Source organism: Marmota marmota, unplaced genomic scaffold, assembly GCF_001458135.2.
Source record: "Marmota marmota marmota unplaced genomic scaffold, marMar, whole genome shotgun sequence".
Classification (NCBI taxonomy): domain Eukaryota; kingdom Metazoa; phylum Chordata; class Mammalia; order Rodentia; family Sciuridae; genus Marmota; species Marmota marmota.
The window spans coordinates 14,410,311-14,428,700 of NW_026000037.1; the positions used below are offsets into that span (position 1 = coordinate 14,410,311).

An 18,390-nucleotide genomic window follows, 5' to 3' on the forward strand; every position below is an offset into this window, starting at 1 on the left:
GGCCAAGGGGAAGATGAACCCTCCAGGTCACATCCCCAGGGACCCACCTCCTCCAGCCACGCCCCAGAGGCCTATAGTTACCACCCAGGTGGAGTGATTAGGTGACAGCTGTCATAACTATGTCACCTCTGAATATTCCTGCATTAACACAGGAGCTGGAGGGGGACACCTCATAGCCAAACAATGATGAGGGATGAGCAACTTTGGAAAGAGGGTGACCCAACCCAGGTGTATGAGAAATCCCCTGGTCTCACAGGAAAGGGCACTGAGCCGGAAGGACTAAGTACCACTCAGTAGTTCACAGCCACATGGAGCAGCAGGCTGGGAAGAAGCTGTAACCAAATGACAGAATACACAGAGTTAGGAAATGGAACACGACGAGAAGGTCCTGTCTGAGCTGTGAACTCCATGATCCCAACACAGGTAAAGCAGGTAAGAAGAAAGGAGGGATGAAGGAATAGGGAGGGATGAGACCCAGAACACTATGTGGGCTTCTTTTTTTTATGGTGACTAATGTGTTCATCACTATGACAAAACACCTGAGATAATTAACTTATAAGGGAAAAGGTTTTGTTTGTGCTCATAGCTTTTCAGGTTTAAGTCTGTGATGGATTGACCCTGTCACTTTGAGTCTGTGACGAGGTAGTACATCATGGTGGGAGCACGTGCATGAGTAAAGTCACACCTCATGGTCAACCAGGGAGCAAAGAGTAGAGGAAGGAGACCAGGATCTCACAATCCCCTTCAAGGACACACCCCCAATAACCTCACAACCTCTGATCAGGCCTCGCCTCTTAAAGCTTCCACCATCTCCAACAGTGCCCCCCTGGGGACTAAGTCTTTGACACATGGGCCTTTGGGAGAAATTTCAAATCCAAACCTAAGCACTCCTATTCCTTTTAAGGAAGTTGGGGAAACATGGTGGTCCAGCTGAGGACGGACTTCTGGGTGAAAAAGAGACCAGAAAAAAAAATAATAATAACCCAGGATCCTTGGCACCATGGGTGCTTCGCACAGTGTGGGGTGCGTACGTGTCTGTCCGTCTGCTTTTGCACACCAGCTCTCTTTTAAAGAATTCTTCACCATAAGTTGGAATTATTTTCTCCCATTGCACCAAGTCCAGAAATAGCCCACAACCAATGATCCATTACAGCTGCTGTTAGAAATAAATTTACTTGAAACTTTGCAACAGGCTCAATACACAGTCTTGCCCGTGGAAACGCACGTACGGTAATCAGTATTCCTCTCCAGGCCCGGACCTGGTGGATAATTACAATTAAGCTTCAATGGATTAGCTGCCAGCAGGACAGTAGATGGTGAATGGTATTTTACATCTCTACTTTTTTAGCAAATTCAGGCATATGGGGTTCTTTTTCCCTCTCCTTGATGAAAAACAAAAAAAAAAAAAAGTTATTTTCAATTAATTTAGGAGACCATCAAAATTACTGGAAATTGTGCTGTTCCCCGTGGCAGGATGAATGAGGTACAGAGTGACTCTCCTCATTGTGTTAGAAATGCAGGGGTCACACACGCTGCTTACAGAGCCCCTCGTTTACATTTTTCAATTAGGAGATAATCAGTGTGCCATTATGAGTAAAAATTGTTGGAATGACCTTTTGGCTGTAGGTTTTAACCAGCAAATCTTGGGGGACGATTTGATGGACGGCATGACAGAAGAACAAGGCAAGTTATACTAATGATAAATAAGAACAATTATCACACTTATTATCTGATAAATAATTTATTGTGATTTGCCATTAATCCATCTCAAGCAGCCTCCTGGATAAAAACACACCCTAAAGACTGACTCGTTCAGCTTTCCCCTCAAAGTGTCAGAAATTCTCCTCTGAGAAGCACAAAGGAAGCATTTACCTGGAATCTAAAGAGCTGTCACTGCGTACTTGATCATTTTAATCAGTGCAGATAAATTATGCCCCTTATATAAATGGTAAATCAGTTACTTCTCTCTCAGCTTTAAAAAAAAAGAAAGAAAAAATCTGGGAGAAGCCGTTTGAAGAGAAGCCATAGCTCAAGGCTTAGGAGTCTGTTTTAGTTTAAATCTCGTGTTCCATTCCTGCTCAAAGCCATCAGCCGGTGCCCGTTAGCCAACGCCCGCAGCGTGTTCCTAATTTCAGAGAGTACATGCTATTATAATAGGATAATTAAATTCTTTACTATACTCCATAAATTCAATTGGTAAGGATTAGTTGAATCTATAAAAATGATTGTAATGTGGGAGATCAGTGACAAATACCGTCTCTGTACGGCGCTCTGCTTCCTGGACGTTCTAATAGGTAAATGTGCTTTACTCTCAACCCTGGTGCCAGCTGAGCACTGCAGACCTTCAGGACCCACAGGTCCTGTAGCCCTGGTGACGTCATCTGCTGATATCTTCAAAACTAATACCAATACTATTTTTCTCCTTTGTGCCCTCAAACCGAGACATCATGGTGACCCATTCAAAGATGGAGTTTGATACTACTGTATTTTACAATTTGGAGATTAAAAAAAAAAAAAAAAGTAAACTGATTGGACTTTGATTCTCTCTGATGTTAAACAAATGTTCTTTGTTAGGCTTTTCCTATGCTTTTTTCCTCTCGATGTCTCTGGACACTGCTCTGCTATTGTTTACTTGGCCATCCTACCTATAAGCCTGGACTCATTTCACAGGATCCAGGGGGCATTTGAATCAGTCAAACATTAACATTAGGCAGAAATCCATGTATCCATCTCAGAAAATGCAGACTGGTATCCCCTGCCGTGGTCGTCCCCGCCAGGAAACTGACCTGGCACCAGGAAGGCAAAGGGTTCTCACCCCCACCTTAATGTGTCTGAAAGAAATGAGACCATTTTTTAAAGGGCTGTTGAGAATGTGATTATGCAACCATCGGAGTCAGGAAATTCTTCCTCCTGGCCACCCAAATCCCTCCCTCTGCAACCAAAGTCCATTTTAAAATTTGATCATAGAACAGGGAGACTCACTGGCCTCTTTCATTCTACAAATAAGGGCACTGTGGTAAAACCAAGCGCCAGGATGTCCTTATCACCCATGTTTCCTCAGCCATGAAGGAGGCGGAGATGTCCTCTTGACAGGCTTTCCTCAGCTGTCAGATCTTTTATCCCCCCTCAGGAGGGGAACCGGGATCAATTTCAAAGCCCCCAGCTAGAACAAGTCAGAGAGACCCCAGCCCCAGGGGCCTTACAAAGTAGAGCAACAGAATGGAGAATTATGAGTGTCTTTCATGCCAGCATGATTTTAAATAACAGGTTAAGATCCTAGGTTACACTCAATTTAAGGACAAGGCAAGAAGGCTACTTTCATAATATAACCAATTTCCACTACATCATACATAAGTCACAGAAGCTCTCTCCGTGTGGAGTCACAAGCCCTGTTTAAAGAAAGCTAAAAGGACTGAAAAAAATCGCTTCTGCTCTCTTTTGTCTGACATGAGAAATAGATGTCACTAATGCAAATCAGGACAACTGAAGGTCTCGCGATAATGAAGCGTTCAGTATTTCAATGCCAACATCGTGAGAATTCAGGAAGGGGAGATTTTTTTCCCCCTCTGCTCTCCTGTGTCTGCTCTGTGTCTGTATGAGCCTGCCTATGCATGTGTTATGTGCTCAGGTCGCACAAATACTGTACCAATAAAAATAAATAAGTGGCACAGGAAAAGAATCATTCTCTTCTCATCAAAATTTCAGATGATTTTCTTATAGATAGGTTCCCTTTTTAATAGAATTCACTTTGAAAACTGGTCATCCATCTCTAGCCTTCTAGAAGTTCTCAGGGGAATTTGGTAGGTGGCGCCTGCAAAGCCCGCTACTGTTAGAGTCTGTAAACAAGTCAAAATAACACCTGGCATTTTGCCAGGGGAATGTTAAAGTTCGTAAACAAGTCTGGATGGTGCCTGGCAAAATGTCAGAGGGAGTGGTTTGAGAAGTAACAAAACCGAGCCATTAGGTGTAGAGATTCCTGATTGGTTGACTGATGTATCTAGTTTATGCTAATTAGATAAGCTGTGTGGAATGTATAAATACTGCTCCTGTCCTGCAATAAAGGGCTCCCACTCCTGCTGTATCAACGTACACAAGTTATTCGTCACCCTCCGCTTATTTTGCCCAGCCAGCCGGGCTGCGGCACGCTACAGTACATATGGGCAGATTCTTTGTTTGAAGCAAGTCCAGAGATGGGCCTTCTGCTCCCAGGCTTGAGGTAGAACTTTCCAGCACTCCCTACCAAGCAGAACAAAGCTCACATCTCACACAATTCCAAATATCCTCGGGCCTCCCAACTCACCACCAGTGGTTTGAATCTCAGTGAACAGGAAACTAAAGGAGGAGACAAATCATCAGTAAATCTCTTAGGCACGGATCCACAAATACTAGGAGCCAGGGGAAATAACCAGGAAGGTCTGGAAGTGATTCTACCAGAAAGGGAATGATGATCTGGTTGGCTTCAGGGAACCCGTTGGGATAAATCAAATGACTGAAATGTCAATACCGAGGAATGCAATCTGTGAAGAGGACAAAGAGGTGGGGAATGGAGGGTTGGTGCTGTAGATCAAAACGACTCGGACTGGCAATGAAATACCGATGGATGGAAAAGGAAGTATCCGTGCTCAAGCTTTATGAGTTCAGGTAAAAGAAATATATGAAATCAAGGGGAATTAGCAGCGGGTGTCTGCCACGTGCTACTAAATCAGGATGAACTCACAGATACATAGCTGTAGAGGGGAAAAAGCAGGTACCCATGTCCCCATAAATTAAAAAAAAAGTGCATCATGCCATATAAATCTGGGCTCAGATGTCTCGCCTCTCCTGCTGCTACCTACTAAAATGTTCCAGAGTTCTCCTCGCTCTCCTCCTTCTGACCCAAATAAGTGTGGGTGCTAAGGCCCCTGTTTAGCTTCTCGCCTTTGAATTAATGTTGATATTCTTGGTTTCTGTCGGGTAGGTCCTGCAGGCAGACTTTGGCCGCTCTGGGGTTTAAAGACACAATATAAATAAACCAAACATAAATAAAATGGTAAGTGACAAGATCACAAAACTCTGCTACTCTAGATTTCAATTATGGAGACATTTCTTAAAGGATAATAAAAAGAGCAAAATGTGGGTCATCCGGGAATTTTTAGAGCTGGTGCCTCTTAGCTGCTTGTATCATAAAGTGGAAAGGGCAGCTAGAGGTGAGGTAATTGGGGGCTGCTCACGACAAATAAGGAAGAAACAATCAGGAATGTTGAGGTGGAGCGTGCTGGGGAGCATGACCCGATTCCATTTACTATGCTTTATTTGTGGAACTTTTCACAGATACACAAAATAGGGAAAAGGTGAGGCCGTAAGAGAGAATTCTACCCTGAACATTCAAACTCACAAGGGAAAAATCTGTGAGGCAAAATTACACTGTGAAATGTCATTCTCTAAAGGGCTTAAACAAGAAGTGTGATAAATGTTATTACTCCACAGTGTCGTAAGGGGTGTAGAGGACTCAATCACAGCTCCGATTTTGCCCAACAAGTACAAGAAGACAGTTAGAGGAAAACAGATCCTGTTTCAAAGAGCTTTTAGGGCTAAAGGCTGCCGCAGAAAAGCGAAAACCCGCTAATACAGCCATCAAACGCATAAATAACTTCGGATCATCACTGCCTCGTACCCCCTTGGGTTTAAAGGAACCACAAGGTCAGGGTGAGCAAAGAATGAATAAAGCTAAAGGTCAGAAAGGTCCAGAGGAAATCCAGACAAGAACCACAGGAAAACCAGCCTAAACCAATCTTTAAGACCGACTTCCTTAAAGATCTCAGCAAAACAGTTGCAAGAAACCCTATAAAGTCACTTCAAGATCAAGCAAGTGTGTCTAAGCCTGGAGAGGAACAGCTGCACTTCTAATCTGGCATACAGATAAAAGACTATCCAAACAGCTAGAAATTAACACCCGTGGAGACGGTTCTCAGATACGTGATCACAGAAACTTTGCAAAACCAATGTATGTGTGCCATCGTGGACTCTAGTTGCAATACAGAGGAGACAGACTTTAATGAATGAGCGTGTTGAATATTTTTTTCATATGTGGTTTTCACCCTTGCCATGGGTCAGCACCAAAACTATACAATATAGCCCTGATCGGGCCTTCTCAGGCTTCAGTCACCCTTGGGAGACTTTCCAAGAAGGGACCTAAATTAACCGAGGGATCTATATGCACCATGAATGAGAGGGCAGAAAGGGTCAATAATCCAGAGAAGAACTTTGCACCCCAAAATCTCCTGTGTACTTGCACAACAAGCTATGAACAGGGAGCGTTCTCTCCTAGCACAGGAGGTCTCTTCCCATGCTATCAGTCAATCAAAGCTAGCAGCAAAACAAGATGGAAGACACTGAGATCAAGATACGGCGTCCCCACTCCTACCCACCTGCATGAGCCGGTGGGGAAAGGTGCCAAAGCACTAACTTTTTTAAAAAAAGAAAGTTGTAGAACAAAATGTACAGTATGGTCCCGCTTTTGTTTTTTAAAAAGCACACATTCTAAATGTATTTATTTTATGAGCATATCTGCAACAATAAACAAAAATGTTTAACACTCAATTAAAACTGCAATTGGAGGAAGGACTTTCATTTTTACTTCATTCATTTCTGTATTTTTTTATACTTGTCTTGTTTTATGGCTTTAAAAAACAACTTTAATATTTTCCAAACTCAAACCTGGGACTTCCTCTCTGACTTTCATGGTTGCTTGTTAAAATAAAATAACATTTGTCCATTCCACTTCCACAAAATCTCTTAAGGTCAAGACTTTACTCTCTTAGCCAAAGACAGAAAGACTCGGCTGATGGACAGGTTAAGGAGACAAAGACATCGTACACAATGCACAAGCCTGGACTGGGTCCCGGATCAGAAAAGATATTTTTTCTTTTGATATAAAGGACATTATTAAGACACTTGAAAAAAGAATTGGCAAAACTCTAGAGACTTAATGGCATCCTTAATTTAATTTACTGATTTTGATGAGTACTTCGTTATATAAGAGAAATCCTAATGCTTAGGCTATTTATTGATATATTTGAGTCAGAAAAGAAAATTATAAATATAGATACACACAAAGAGAAAGCAATGTGGTTAACATTAGGGCAATTTTGGTGGGGGTTATAAAAGAATTCTCTTTTTTCATTTTTTTTTAGTTGTAGAGAGACACAATGCCCTTATTTGATTTATTCATTTTTATGTGGTGCTGAGGATCGAACCCAGTGCCTCACACGTGCTAGGCAAGTGCTCTACCGCTGAGCTAAAACCCCAGCCCTATAAAATAATTCTTTATACTATTCCTGCAATTTGTCCATAAGTCTGGAGTTATTTCAAAATACAGTTTTAGAAAATCAGGAAAGAAAGAAGAAAGAATGGGGAGAGAAAGAGAGAGGGAAATTTGCCTTCTCTCCTACTCCTAAATTTAAAGAAATTTGTGTTCATAATCTCCATTTTGTTTGTTGATTTCATTCATTGACATAGTTTGATCTTCTCAGTAAAGTCTGATATGCATTCAGAAAAACAACAGAGTTATCACAAATAAAACTAATTTAACTGTTAAACATATCTCAAGACATTTCCCAGACAAATATTGATAGCAAGTGTGATTAACCGACCTTACTGGTAGGTAAGAAGATTTCAGGCATTTGGACAGTCATAGAATGAATCAGTGGCAGGATAAAACAGAAATCAAGTGTACCAGTAGCTCACTGAGTGTGGTTTTTAAGTCAGAATTATGTGATGCAGCAGCTATTCTACAATGGAAAAGTGCCCCAGGGAAGCTACAAGGGTTCATCAAAGGCAGAGGGTCAGAGTCCTCTGTCTGCTGTGGAGAGACACTGGTCATATTGCTATGCACCCCATAAATCACAAATAATAATATCCTGAGGCATTCTCTTCTGCATTAAAAGATAAGAACTCTGTTTTTGTTTCCAGAACCATCGCTCTCTTTCCCTGCTTCACACGGCTCATGTAATTCAGAAGATAGACTTCATTCAAAGAATGAAAAATAGGTGAGTCTGAAGCCCCGTGCCTCTCTCCATCAATTCAGCCAGCTGCAGAACGTTATCTGCCTTGTAAGTAGCTGGGCTCCCTCTAACAAGATGAATTTCTTTCCTCAAACAGGTTTGTACTTGGAGTTCCACCACCAACTCTGCTAGCACCTGAGAAAAGTGTGTTGACATAAGAAGCCCAAATGTGGACTTGACAGAGCACAGGTCGACCTCCTCTTTGAAGGAGAAAGACACACAGCATTGGAAATAATGAGCCTTGGCAATGAAATGAGAAGGAACCTTTCCCCATGGACCCTGGCAGGGAGGCAGGTGGGCTCCGACGTCATCACCGGACTAGAAATGGCTCCAGAGGCTTCCTGCAGGCAGTGTTCTCCTGGAGTAAGGCCACTCGGCTCCGGTGTGGTCCAGACGGGCAGCTTGGGCCCCACCAGGGAACGTGTCAGGAATGCAGTACCTCAGGCCCCTCCACAGATACGCTGATCAGCCTCTACATTCTAGCAAGATCTCCAGGACATGGCGTCCACATTGCTGGAGCGGGACCGGCACGGAACACTGAGAAATGATGACCACCTGAGCCCCGTGGGGGAAAGGCACAGGCACCTGCAGGCCCACAAACACCAGCCCTCGGCAAACAGAACTAGGAAAGAAGACTGCTGCCCTGGTCTGACCACCCTCCCATGGCATCCTGCATTCTGCCACTTCAGCCCTGCAGCCCACCCACTGACCCATCCCTCCCCTCAGTCTGAGACCCATGACCAGCATTCACATTCAGTGAACTGCCGAGGCTAGGCAGCCTAAGGCCTGCTGTCTCAGACAGGTGTCCAGGCGAAGTCCAAACCAGAACTACTATACAGGGCAGCAGTCCAGCTGCTAAATATATGTCCAAAGGAGATGGAATCAGCATGCCAAAGAGCCCTCCCACGCCAGGCGCCATTGCAAGATCAAGGCCAGCCTGGGTAACTTAGCAAGACCCTGTCTCAAAAGAAAAATATGAAAAAGAGCCAGGGAAGTAACTAGCTGTGGTTCAGTGTTAGAATATCTCTGGATTCAATCCCAAGTACCAGAGAGAGAGAGAGAGAGAGAGAGAGAGAGCGCACAGGAGCACTCTCTTCACTGCAGTGCTCTCTACAACAGCCAGGTTATGCTATCCACTAAGTGTCCACCAGTGGATGAGTGGAGAAAGAAAACATGGAATAGATATGCACAGTGGAATACTTTACAGCATTACAAAAAAAATAAATTCTATTATTTGTGACAGTGTGAATGAACCCCAAGGACATTATCTTAAGTGACACAAGCCAGGCAGAAAAGGCAAAAAGCACAGCAACTTGCTAATACTTGGGACCTAGAAAAGTTAAGCTCATAGAAATGGAGAGTTGAATGGTGGTTCCCAGGGATGGTGGGGGAAGGATCTGGGGGTTGGAGAAACGTTGGTCAAAGAATTTATAATTTCAGTTAGATGGACCAATAAGTTCAAGAAATGGATTGTACAACATGGTGAGCATAGTTATTAATATACTTTTAATTGACACATAGTAACTGTACATACTTATGGGTACAACGTAACATTTCAAATTGTGTACACAATGTATAATGATCAGATGAGAGCAATTGATGTCTATTACCTCAGACATTTATCATGTCTTCATGTTGGGAACATTCAGAATCCTCTCTGCTGTTATTTTGAAATACTCATTTAAGTGTCATCAGCCATAGTTACCCTACCATGCTACAGACCACTCGAACTGTTTCCTCCAATCCACCTGCACCCATGTACCCAGTCTCTCTCCATTCCTCCCTCCCCCACACCTTCCCCAGGCTCTGGTAACCACTATTCTATTTCCCTACTTCTTCCACATCAACTTTTAGCTCCCACCTGGAAATGAGAAAATGCAGCCTTTGTCTTCCTATGCACAGGGTCTTTCTTCCAGTTCCATCCAAGGTGCCACCCGTGACATAATTTTGTTCTTTTTTGTGGCTGAACAATATTCCATTGTGTACATATGCCACATTTTCTTTACTTATCCACCAATGGACACCTAGGTTGAATCCATTACTTGGTTATTGTGAATAGTGCTGTAATAAACATGGAGTGCAGATCTCTCTTTGGCATAATTATTTCAGTTCCTTTGGATATACACCAAGTAGTGATTGCTGAATCACATGTAGTTCTATTTCCAGTTTTTGGAGGAACCGCCATACTGTTTTCCACAATGGCCATACTAACTTATGTTTCTACCAACAGTATATAAGAATTTCCCTTTTCATTAGTAACCATTCTAACTAGGGAGAGGTACTCTCTCATTGTGGTTTTCATTTGCAGGCCTCTGACAATTAGTGATGTTGAGCATTTTTTCATGTAGTTGTGTTTTGCTTGTCTATTCAGGTCACCACCCAATTTTGAATCACATTCTTTGTGTCTTATTTTATTTGGGTTTTGATGTTAGTTGTTTTCTTTTCGGTTTTGGTTTCATTATGCTGTTGATTTGTTTGAGTTCCTTATATATTTTGGAAATTAATCAATCCTTTGTCAGAGGAATAGTTTGCAGGCATTTTCTCCCATCCAGTAGGCTGTCTCCACTCCACTGATTGTTTGCTCTGCTGTACAGAAGCTGTTGAGTTTGATGCAATCCCATTTGACAGTTTTGCTTTTGCTCTCATTGTTTTGGGTATCATAGCCCAAAAAAAAAAACTATTCTGCAACCAATGTCCTGAAGTGTGTCCTGTTTTCTTCTAGGAGTTCCATAGTTTGGGATCTTACACTTAGATCTTTTGTCCATTTTGAGTTGATTTTTGTATATGGTGAGAGATGCAGACAGATATTCAGTTTTTCAGCACCAGTTAGTGAAGAGACTGTCCTTTCTTCAATATGTATTCTTCCTGCCTTGCTGAAAATTAGTTGGCTGTAAACACATGGATTTATTTCTGGATTCTCCGTTCTGTTCCATTGGTCTGTGTATCCGTTTTTATGCCAGAACTCTGCTCTTTTGATTACTGTAACTTTGTAGTACATTTTGAAGTCAGATACTGTAATGCCATAGGTTTGTTCTTTTTAATCAGAGCTCCTTTTAGAGTCTTTTATTGTTCATACATTGTATTCTTGAAAATTGCTAAAGGGGTAGATTTTAAGGAATCTCACATCAAATAAGAAAGAAGAAACAGAAGAAAGATGTGACGTAATGCATATATTAATATTCAATTTAGCCATTCCATATGTAGACATATTTCAAAACAGTGCCTTGCGCATTATGCTGTCATGTACAACCAAAGAGAACAAATAAAAAATAATAATGATTTTTAAAAAGAAAGAAAACACAGTGCATTGTATATAATTAATATATGCAATTTTATCAATTAAAATAAAAATAAGATTTTCAGATGTGGAGGAGGTCTTTGCAGATCTCTGGGCTAGACTCTAAACTTCAGCGTGCCTACTAACTCTATGATTATATGGCATCCCAGTTTCCAAATTTCGTCTGACACTGAAAATTAGGTGACATCATGTTTTTAAATATGCATCCAGTTCCATGTCTGTTTGTTCTGTCTGCTCATACAAAGCCCCATTCCCTGAAGAGCTTCACAAAGTGAATATCACTATGGGTTTTGCCCACCATTTGGGTTACCCTAGTATTGTGCTGGCATATGGTGGGTGCCCAGCAAATCTGTTAAATGGATAGTGAAATTTCCCACCAGGAGAGTCTATTCTGCTACCCAAAGGTAGCTGCAAGGCAGCACTGTTGTCTCTGCAGCAAACTGATGACCCTACATGGTATCGTACCCTATTAAACACAGCTGTCATTTCCACTGATCAGAACCACAGCCACCAAACCTCTGTCTCCTCCCAGCTAGGCATTTCCAGAGCTGCCACTGGGCAGCCAGAGCTGAGCTATGCTTCTCTTTTTTTACCCCCTTGTTTCTATTATTCTCTGGCCAAGAGATAAGAAAGTTGCATTGATTGTGCTACAATATCTCACAGAGTAGTGGTGATATCACTGTTGCAGTTTTTAACTTCCAGTTCACCTTCCTCCTAAGACTCAGCAATGGACCACAGGCAGATTTGAGGGTGGGATGTTCTGCAGAGCTCAGAATCCTGCCTCTCCTCTGAAGTTGTAGGGTTGGATCCTTTATACTATCTCCTCTTCTACTAGGCTGCCCTGGATCCTTTAGGCAAATAAACCCCACAGGCCCTTCCTTGTGACCTTGCCACTCCCATTTGGCAGGCTGGTCCAGTCTTTTCTAAACCACCAGAGGTGGACACAACTTAGACTCCAACTGGGTCTTCCAGGTACACTTAGAATTGAGTTCAAGACTACACTGCATCTGACTGTGGACAACCAGTCAATATGAGCAAAGTAGCTTTGGGGGAGATGGACAACTGAGCTTGCTTACCTTTGTTTAAAGATTGTCATTTCCAGATTTGTCCCACGTATACAGACAGCTAAGGATATAGAGCTGAATGAAACCAGTTTCACCCTCACAGCCCTCTTCATCCAGATCACCAGTAAACATTTAAGAAAGCTGTCTAAGCCAACCTGAGTGGGTAGATGAGGGGGCCTGTAGAGGAGGAAGCCGAACTCTCCATAGGGAGAAAAGTGACAGCATATATGTCGAAAGGGTAATCTCACCAAGAACACACTGGTCAATGGTTCACGTTTGTCCCAACCAAATGCCACCCTTTCTATTTGCCAGCCCACCACTGGACAGGCCAGGGAGTCTCTTTTACAGTCTACACACACAATAAAAAGCTATTGGAGGATATACATTATATATATATATATATATATATATATATATATATATATATATATATGTGTGTGTGGGTGTGTATTCCAATTCTTAATCCTGGGTACCTCTATATGTGACCTTATTTAGAAAGAGGGTCTAAAAAGAGGTCTTTGCAGATGCATTAAGGATCTTGAGGTGAGGTCATCCTGGATTTATCAGGTGAGCCCTAAATTCAATGACAAATGTCCTTGAAGGAGTTAAAGAAGAGAAGATACAGACATAGTGGAGAAATGTGAAGACGAGGCACAGATGGGAGGGATGCGGCCATGAGCCAAGGACAGCTGGGAGCCATCAGAAACTGAGAGAGGCACAGAGGGACTTGCCCTTACTCCTTAGGAGGGCTGCAGCCCTAGCCATGCCTTAAGGTCAGGCTCTGTCCTCCAGAATGAGAGAATAAACTTCACTGGGTTAAGTCACCCAGTGTGGGGTCATTTTGTACAGCACTGTGAGGAAACTAATACAGAGGGTTTCCACGTTTCTGAACCTATGTTGTCCTTAAGTCATTTTATTGCCTGGCTTTGCTCTTTTTAATTGTCTGCGAGACTAGGGAGAGTAACTTCTGTTTATTGAATGACTACTGTGCACCAGGCCCTGTCACAGGCAACACTCATTTATCATCTGGTTTAATGCCTATAACAAGCCTGTAAAGGTGACGTCCTCCACCCCACTTTGTTAATTAAAAATTGGATGCTCTGCCCAAGATCACATAGCAAGTAAATATTTGAGCCAGGATCCTACTCTAGATTGAGTTCTGTGTTCTTTCTCCTCTTCCACAACTACACAGAAGCTAAGATTTTTAATCCTCTTATTCCTTAAAGGGAGAGGAAAAGCCAATTCCATTACGACTCCCTTTCCAACAGGAAACTCAGTTCTGCTCAGGGAAAGATACCCAGTTTCAGAAAGACCAGATATTGTCCCTGGCTTCTTATCAGAGATGGGGAAGGAATTTATGAGAAGCTATGGGATCTTTTCCTGGTGGCCTGCGAAGGGCTCCTGGGGGTCCTGCCGGCCACATACATCCCAGTCCACACAACGGCTTGAACTATGGCAAGAGGAGAAATTCACTTTCCCAAGAAGAAGCTGCCAGTTCTGTTTCAACCCTCAAATGGAGCCAAAATTGACTCCAGTTCTTCCTTGGAAGCCGCACAGAATAATTCCAAACCCCGACCCTGCAACAGCCTTCCAAGAGTTAAAGACAACAAACAGGACCCAGACAAGAGCAGAAATTTGGGGGGGCCCTATATATACTTGGTCTTTGATCTCTTCTTGGTTGTTGTTGTTTGTTTGTTTAGTTTTTTAATTGATTTTTGATGGGTCCTTTTTAATTATACATAACAGGGCATTGAGACATCTATGCACGTGAACATGACATAATGTGGTCGATGTCATTCCCCAGGACCTCCCTTCCTCTGCTCTAGCCATCTCCCCTTACCGTTTCAAGGGCTCCCTTCCTTAAAAGGCATGATTTCCAAGCCCTTTTCCATCCTGGTGTCCTGCCCCAACAGGACCTCGCACCACTGTAAAGTGGGCTACCCCCTCTCGTCTGGCACCTGCAGCTGTGCCGTGGCTAAGGCCAGGCGTCCTCCGCCGTGGGTGCCGCCCCCGCCCTTCCCATCTACCCCAGGCCTCACATTCAAGCTGAGCCGAATGCCATCCATCTCCCAAGGGCGGTTCTGCTTGATAACTGCACAAATGCATTAAGTCTCCAAAGTGTTTCACCAACCCACTCACCCACCTGCCTCCGGAGGCTCCGTCCTGACGTGGCAACGTGATCCATCAAGTCAGTTCCGTGTTCTTCAGCCCACACCGTGCAGGGGGGACTAATGACACTGACTGTTCCTGCTACAGAAGCAACTCAACTAGACAGCAGCCTTCAAAACAACAGGAGAGGAGCACCTCGCTTTTAGTCACCTGTGAGAAGAGGGAGGGGAGCTATGTATATCTGTACTTCCTGTCGTCCTGAAGTGCAAGGCCATTTGCCTAGAAGCCGGAACAGGGCTCACGCTCTACTGACCTCAGTATAAACTAGGAGCCTCTTTTCCTGGGGTACTTAAGCACTTCACAGACACCAAAGGCAGTGAAGAAAGAAATACTTGATTTAGAATCTAAGCCCAGACCCTGTGGTTTCCAGATGGGGACTTCCAAAGCCCATCCAATGTGTATGGATGCCGCACAAGGACAGGAGAGGCCCCTCCGGCCATCCATCACAGGCTCCCAGCAGCTCTGCTTCGTTTCCTGCCCACCGGACCCCGGGAATGAGGACTGGCTGTATTGCTCCCGTTCTCTCTCTCCTTCTTTCTCTCCTTCTCTCTTTCCATCCCCTCCCCACCCCCATTTTTGTTTCAAGAGCACTAAAGATTGGATCTGTGCAACTCTGTGCACACCTGCCAGGGAACACCGTCCTGTTCCCTCCCCTCTGGAACCATCCAGGGGCGAAGGGAAAGTCCACAGGCTGGGCTTCAAGAAACGCAGGGAATAGTCCTTTCCTCACTTACCACACTGCATTCATGAAACACCCACACAGAAAGCTGGGGGCCTTCTCTGCTGGGCCATGAGAGAGGAAGAGCTAATAAAAGCCATGAACAGCCAGAATGTTGACTGCTTCTGCTTCTCCCCGTTCAGAATGGCAGACTGTCTGAGAGCTCAGGCTCACCCTGTCCAGCCCTTCATTATCCGGCTTTGGAGCTGGAGCCCACAGAGGTTAATGGCTTGCTTTATTAACGAAGAAGCAAAGCCACTGCCACGAGTCTTTCATACATAGCAGGATCCAGGGCAAGAAGAATAAATGTTTACGTAAGTAATTTCTTAATCTATACCCAATTCATTCCAGAAGTGTTCAGGTGGTTTTTGAAGAGTCATAAAACAAATAAACAAACAAGAACACTGAACAGGAGTGAATGGATATGATTAAAGTTTTCCTTATCTTAAACTTGAACTCCAAAAATGGGCTCCTTGCTGTCTCAAGTACTCAAGACTCAGAAAATTTACATTCATTGCACTTTTCTAGGCTGTTCTAAATTTTGAGTGATGAACAATTTTCTTCTTAGAACTTTAAATAACTAGTGAGAAGCCAATGAGGACTTGCAGGCAAAGAGGTTCCTTTGTGGGCAATAGTTTGTACTTAGGTGGATTCTGCCTTGATTGCACCGAAATCTATTTGCTCTTAAGACTAGAGCCTTTCCGCTAAACATTTACTGTTAGAAAATAGAAACAGGTTATGACAGACAACAGGACAAGCAGATGGCTAAAAGGGGTCACTGGGTTGGTATCAGGGTTGGCTTGGTGGTTATATGCAGGTATCCTACAGACGGCTACTGTCACACTTCTCCAAGACTGGTCCAAGAACCAGAGCAGTGACAAGACCTGGGACCCTGTAGAAATGCAGACTCTCAGGCCCCCACCCCAGACCCAGCAAATCAGAATCTGTTTTCAAAAAGATCTCCAGCTTGATCGAGTGAGTATACATGAAAGTTTGAGAAGCAGGGCCCAACCCCAAAATCACTGATGCAGATGTTAAAAATGTAGACATAGAATAAGCAAATAATACCCGGATCACAGAGTCGCCGTCAGTGAGAGAGGTTCTGGTGGGGGAGAGGAGGGGTTTGGGTTTGCTTTTTGTTTCTGTGTATTTAGAGGATTTTGTCGCTGTCCTCATTGATCTTCAGAACTATCAAATGAGAATTAAATGGAGGAAAGGTGTTTTCAAGCCAATTTGTTTAGTCATACTTTGGCACACATCGACAAAGATATTCACCCCCAGGGGGCATAATTGTTCTTGAGAAGTGACTTCGTCGTAGAGAAAACTTTTGTTTCCAGAGGCACAGGCGACACAGCACGGAGTGGAATAGAAATATGGCGATTATCCAGTTCATTTACTTGCAGAACACAGCCAGAAAAACCAATCCAGGTAGCGCAGGCCATAAAAACACACTCCGAGGTGCCTGATTTCTCCAGGATCACGGCCACCCTGGTTCAAACGAGCTGGATCCCAGCCAGCCTTGCACATCATTATGTGCTTTACACAGTGCAAAGGGAGCGTGAACCAGCAGATGCGGGGTGGGGGGGTGTTGGTCACCCCTGGACCCAGACGACATCTGACAAGGGATGACATTAGGCTTTGGCAGAGCTTCAGCTGCCCTGTCTGCAAAGCGCTTATCACACGGAAGGCAGGGCGGCCTGCCAAAATACAGACACGGGGACCAACCAAAGGATAATTGCTGTAAATTCCATACAGAGAGCGAAGACAGAGATGTCAGCAGAACTCGTCGCCTGGCTGGGCAGCCACACACACAGGACCGCGGGGTAGAGTCCGACAAGAAAGGGAAGATTTTTTTGAAAAGGCCAAATTTGTTCAAACAAGGTATGGCAGGCCAGCTGGAAGCACGTCAGTCAAGGACTGGGCTCTCTGCTCAGAGGTATTTCTGTCACTTGGACATGACAGCTTCTCAAAACCAAATATAAGGAAAAATTACAGCTAGATTTCCTCCAGGCACAGAGTATTTCTGATTGCAACTTAGGGAACCAGCAGATTAAATAGTGTTTGTTCAGCCCCTCCTGAGAAGAGGGTCCCTTGTTAGGTGCTTTGCAGAAATAGGCTATGGTGGAGGGCGGGGCAGTTAGCCTGGGGATCACAGCCACCCCCAAAGGGCTCTTTTTTGGAACCTACAGATCCTAGAAGTTCCTGAAATGGTATGAAAATGTTTGTATGTGTTTATGCATCTTTTTCTGGAAGGAAAAACCAGAGCTTTCATCAGATTCTCAAACAGATCCATGATCCCCCAAAAGGTTGAGAGTTCCAGTTAGTTGAAAAAACTAGGAAGGATAAAAGCGTGCACTTGGTGACATCAGGGAATTCTCCAAAAAATCCTGGTGGTCACCCACACTTTAGAGTTAAGGAACAGCAAGGATAAACATGATCAACTAGCCCTCCAGGAAAACATACCTAGCTACTGTATGACCTTCTTTGGCAGGAGGTGGATTGCAGAATTAATGAAGAAAGGTACCAGAGAGGACCAATGTGATTTTTCTTTTTTTCTTTTTTAAGATAAAAGCCCCAGGACCAGAGCAGAGGCAAAGAGCGTTTGGGAAGTTCCTTCATTCTCCCCAGCCCCCTTCCCCCATTATGGATCAGCATCCACTTATCAGAGAGAACATTCAGCCTTTGTTTCTTTGGGATTGGCTCACTTACCTTAGCATGATATTCTCCAGTTCCATGCATTTACCTGCAAATGCCATAATTTTATTCTCTTTTAATGCTGAGTAAGATTCCATTGTGTAGATACGCCACAGTTTCTTTATCCATTCATCTGTTGAAGGGCATCTAGGTTGGTTCCACAGTTTAGCTATGAAACTTGGGGCAAAATGAAGAAAGGCGAAGGGATGGGAGGGGGCAGGAAAGATGGTGGAATGAGATGGACATCAGTACACTAGGTACAGGTATGACGGCACATATGGTGGGACTCTGCATCGTGCACAACCAGAAAAGTTGTCCTCCATTTGGGTACAATGCTTTGAAATGCATTCTGCTATCATGTAGAACAAATTACAACAAATTTTAAAGAATTAAAAAAAAAAAGAG

At 43.6% G+C, this 18,390-nt stretch overlaps 1 long non-coding RNA gene across 2 annotated transcripts; it reads right to left on the reverse strand.

The window, feature by feature from the left end:
• Positions 1-9,525: 9,525 nt before the first annotated feature.
• On the reverse strand, positions 9,526-15,570 carry LOC125619346. 2 transcript variants are annotated; one of them, XR_007350846.1, is made up of 4 exons: positions 15,308-15,570; positions 14,548-14,723; positions 12,417-12,465; positions 9,526-11,137 (listed from the first exon to the last, which is right to left on the reverse strand). It is a non-coding gene; the product is annotated as an uncharacterized LOC125619346 (long non-coding RNA). The 2 variants fall into 2 exon arrangements; XR_007350845.1 differs by having other exon boundaries at positions 9,526-12,465; positions 15,308-15,569.
• Positions 15,571-18,390: the final 2,820 nt, after the last annotated feature.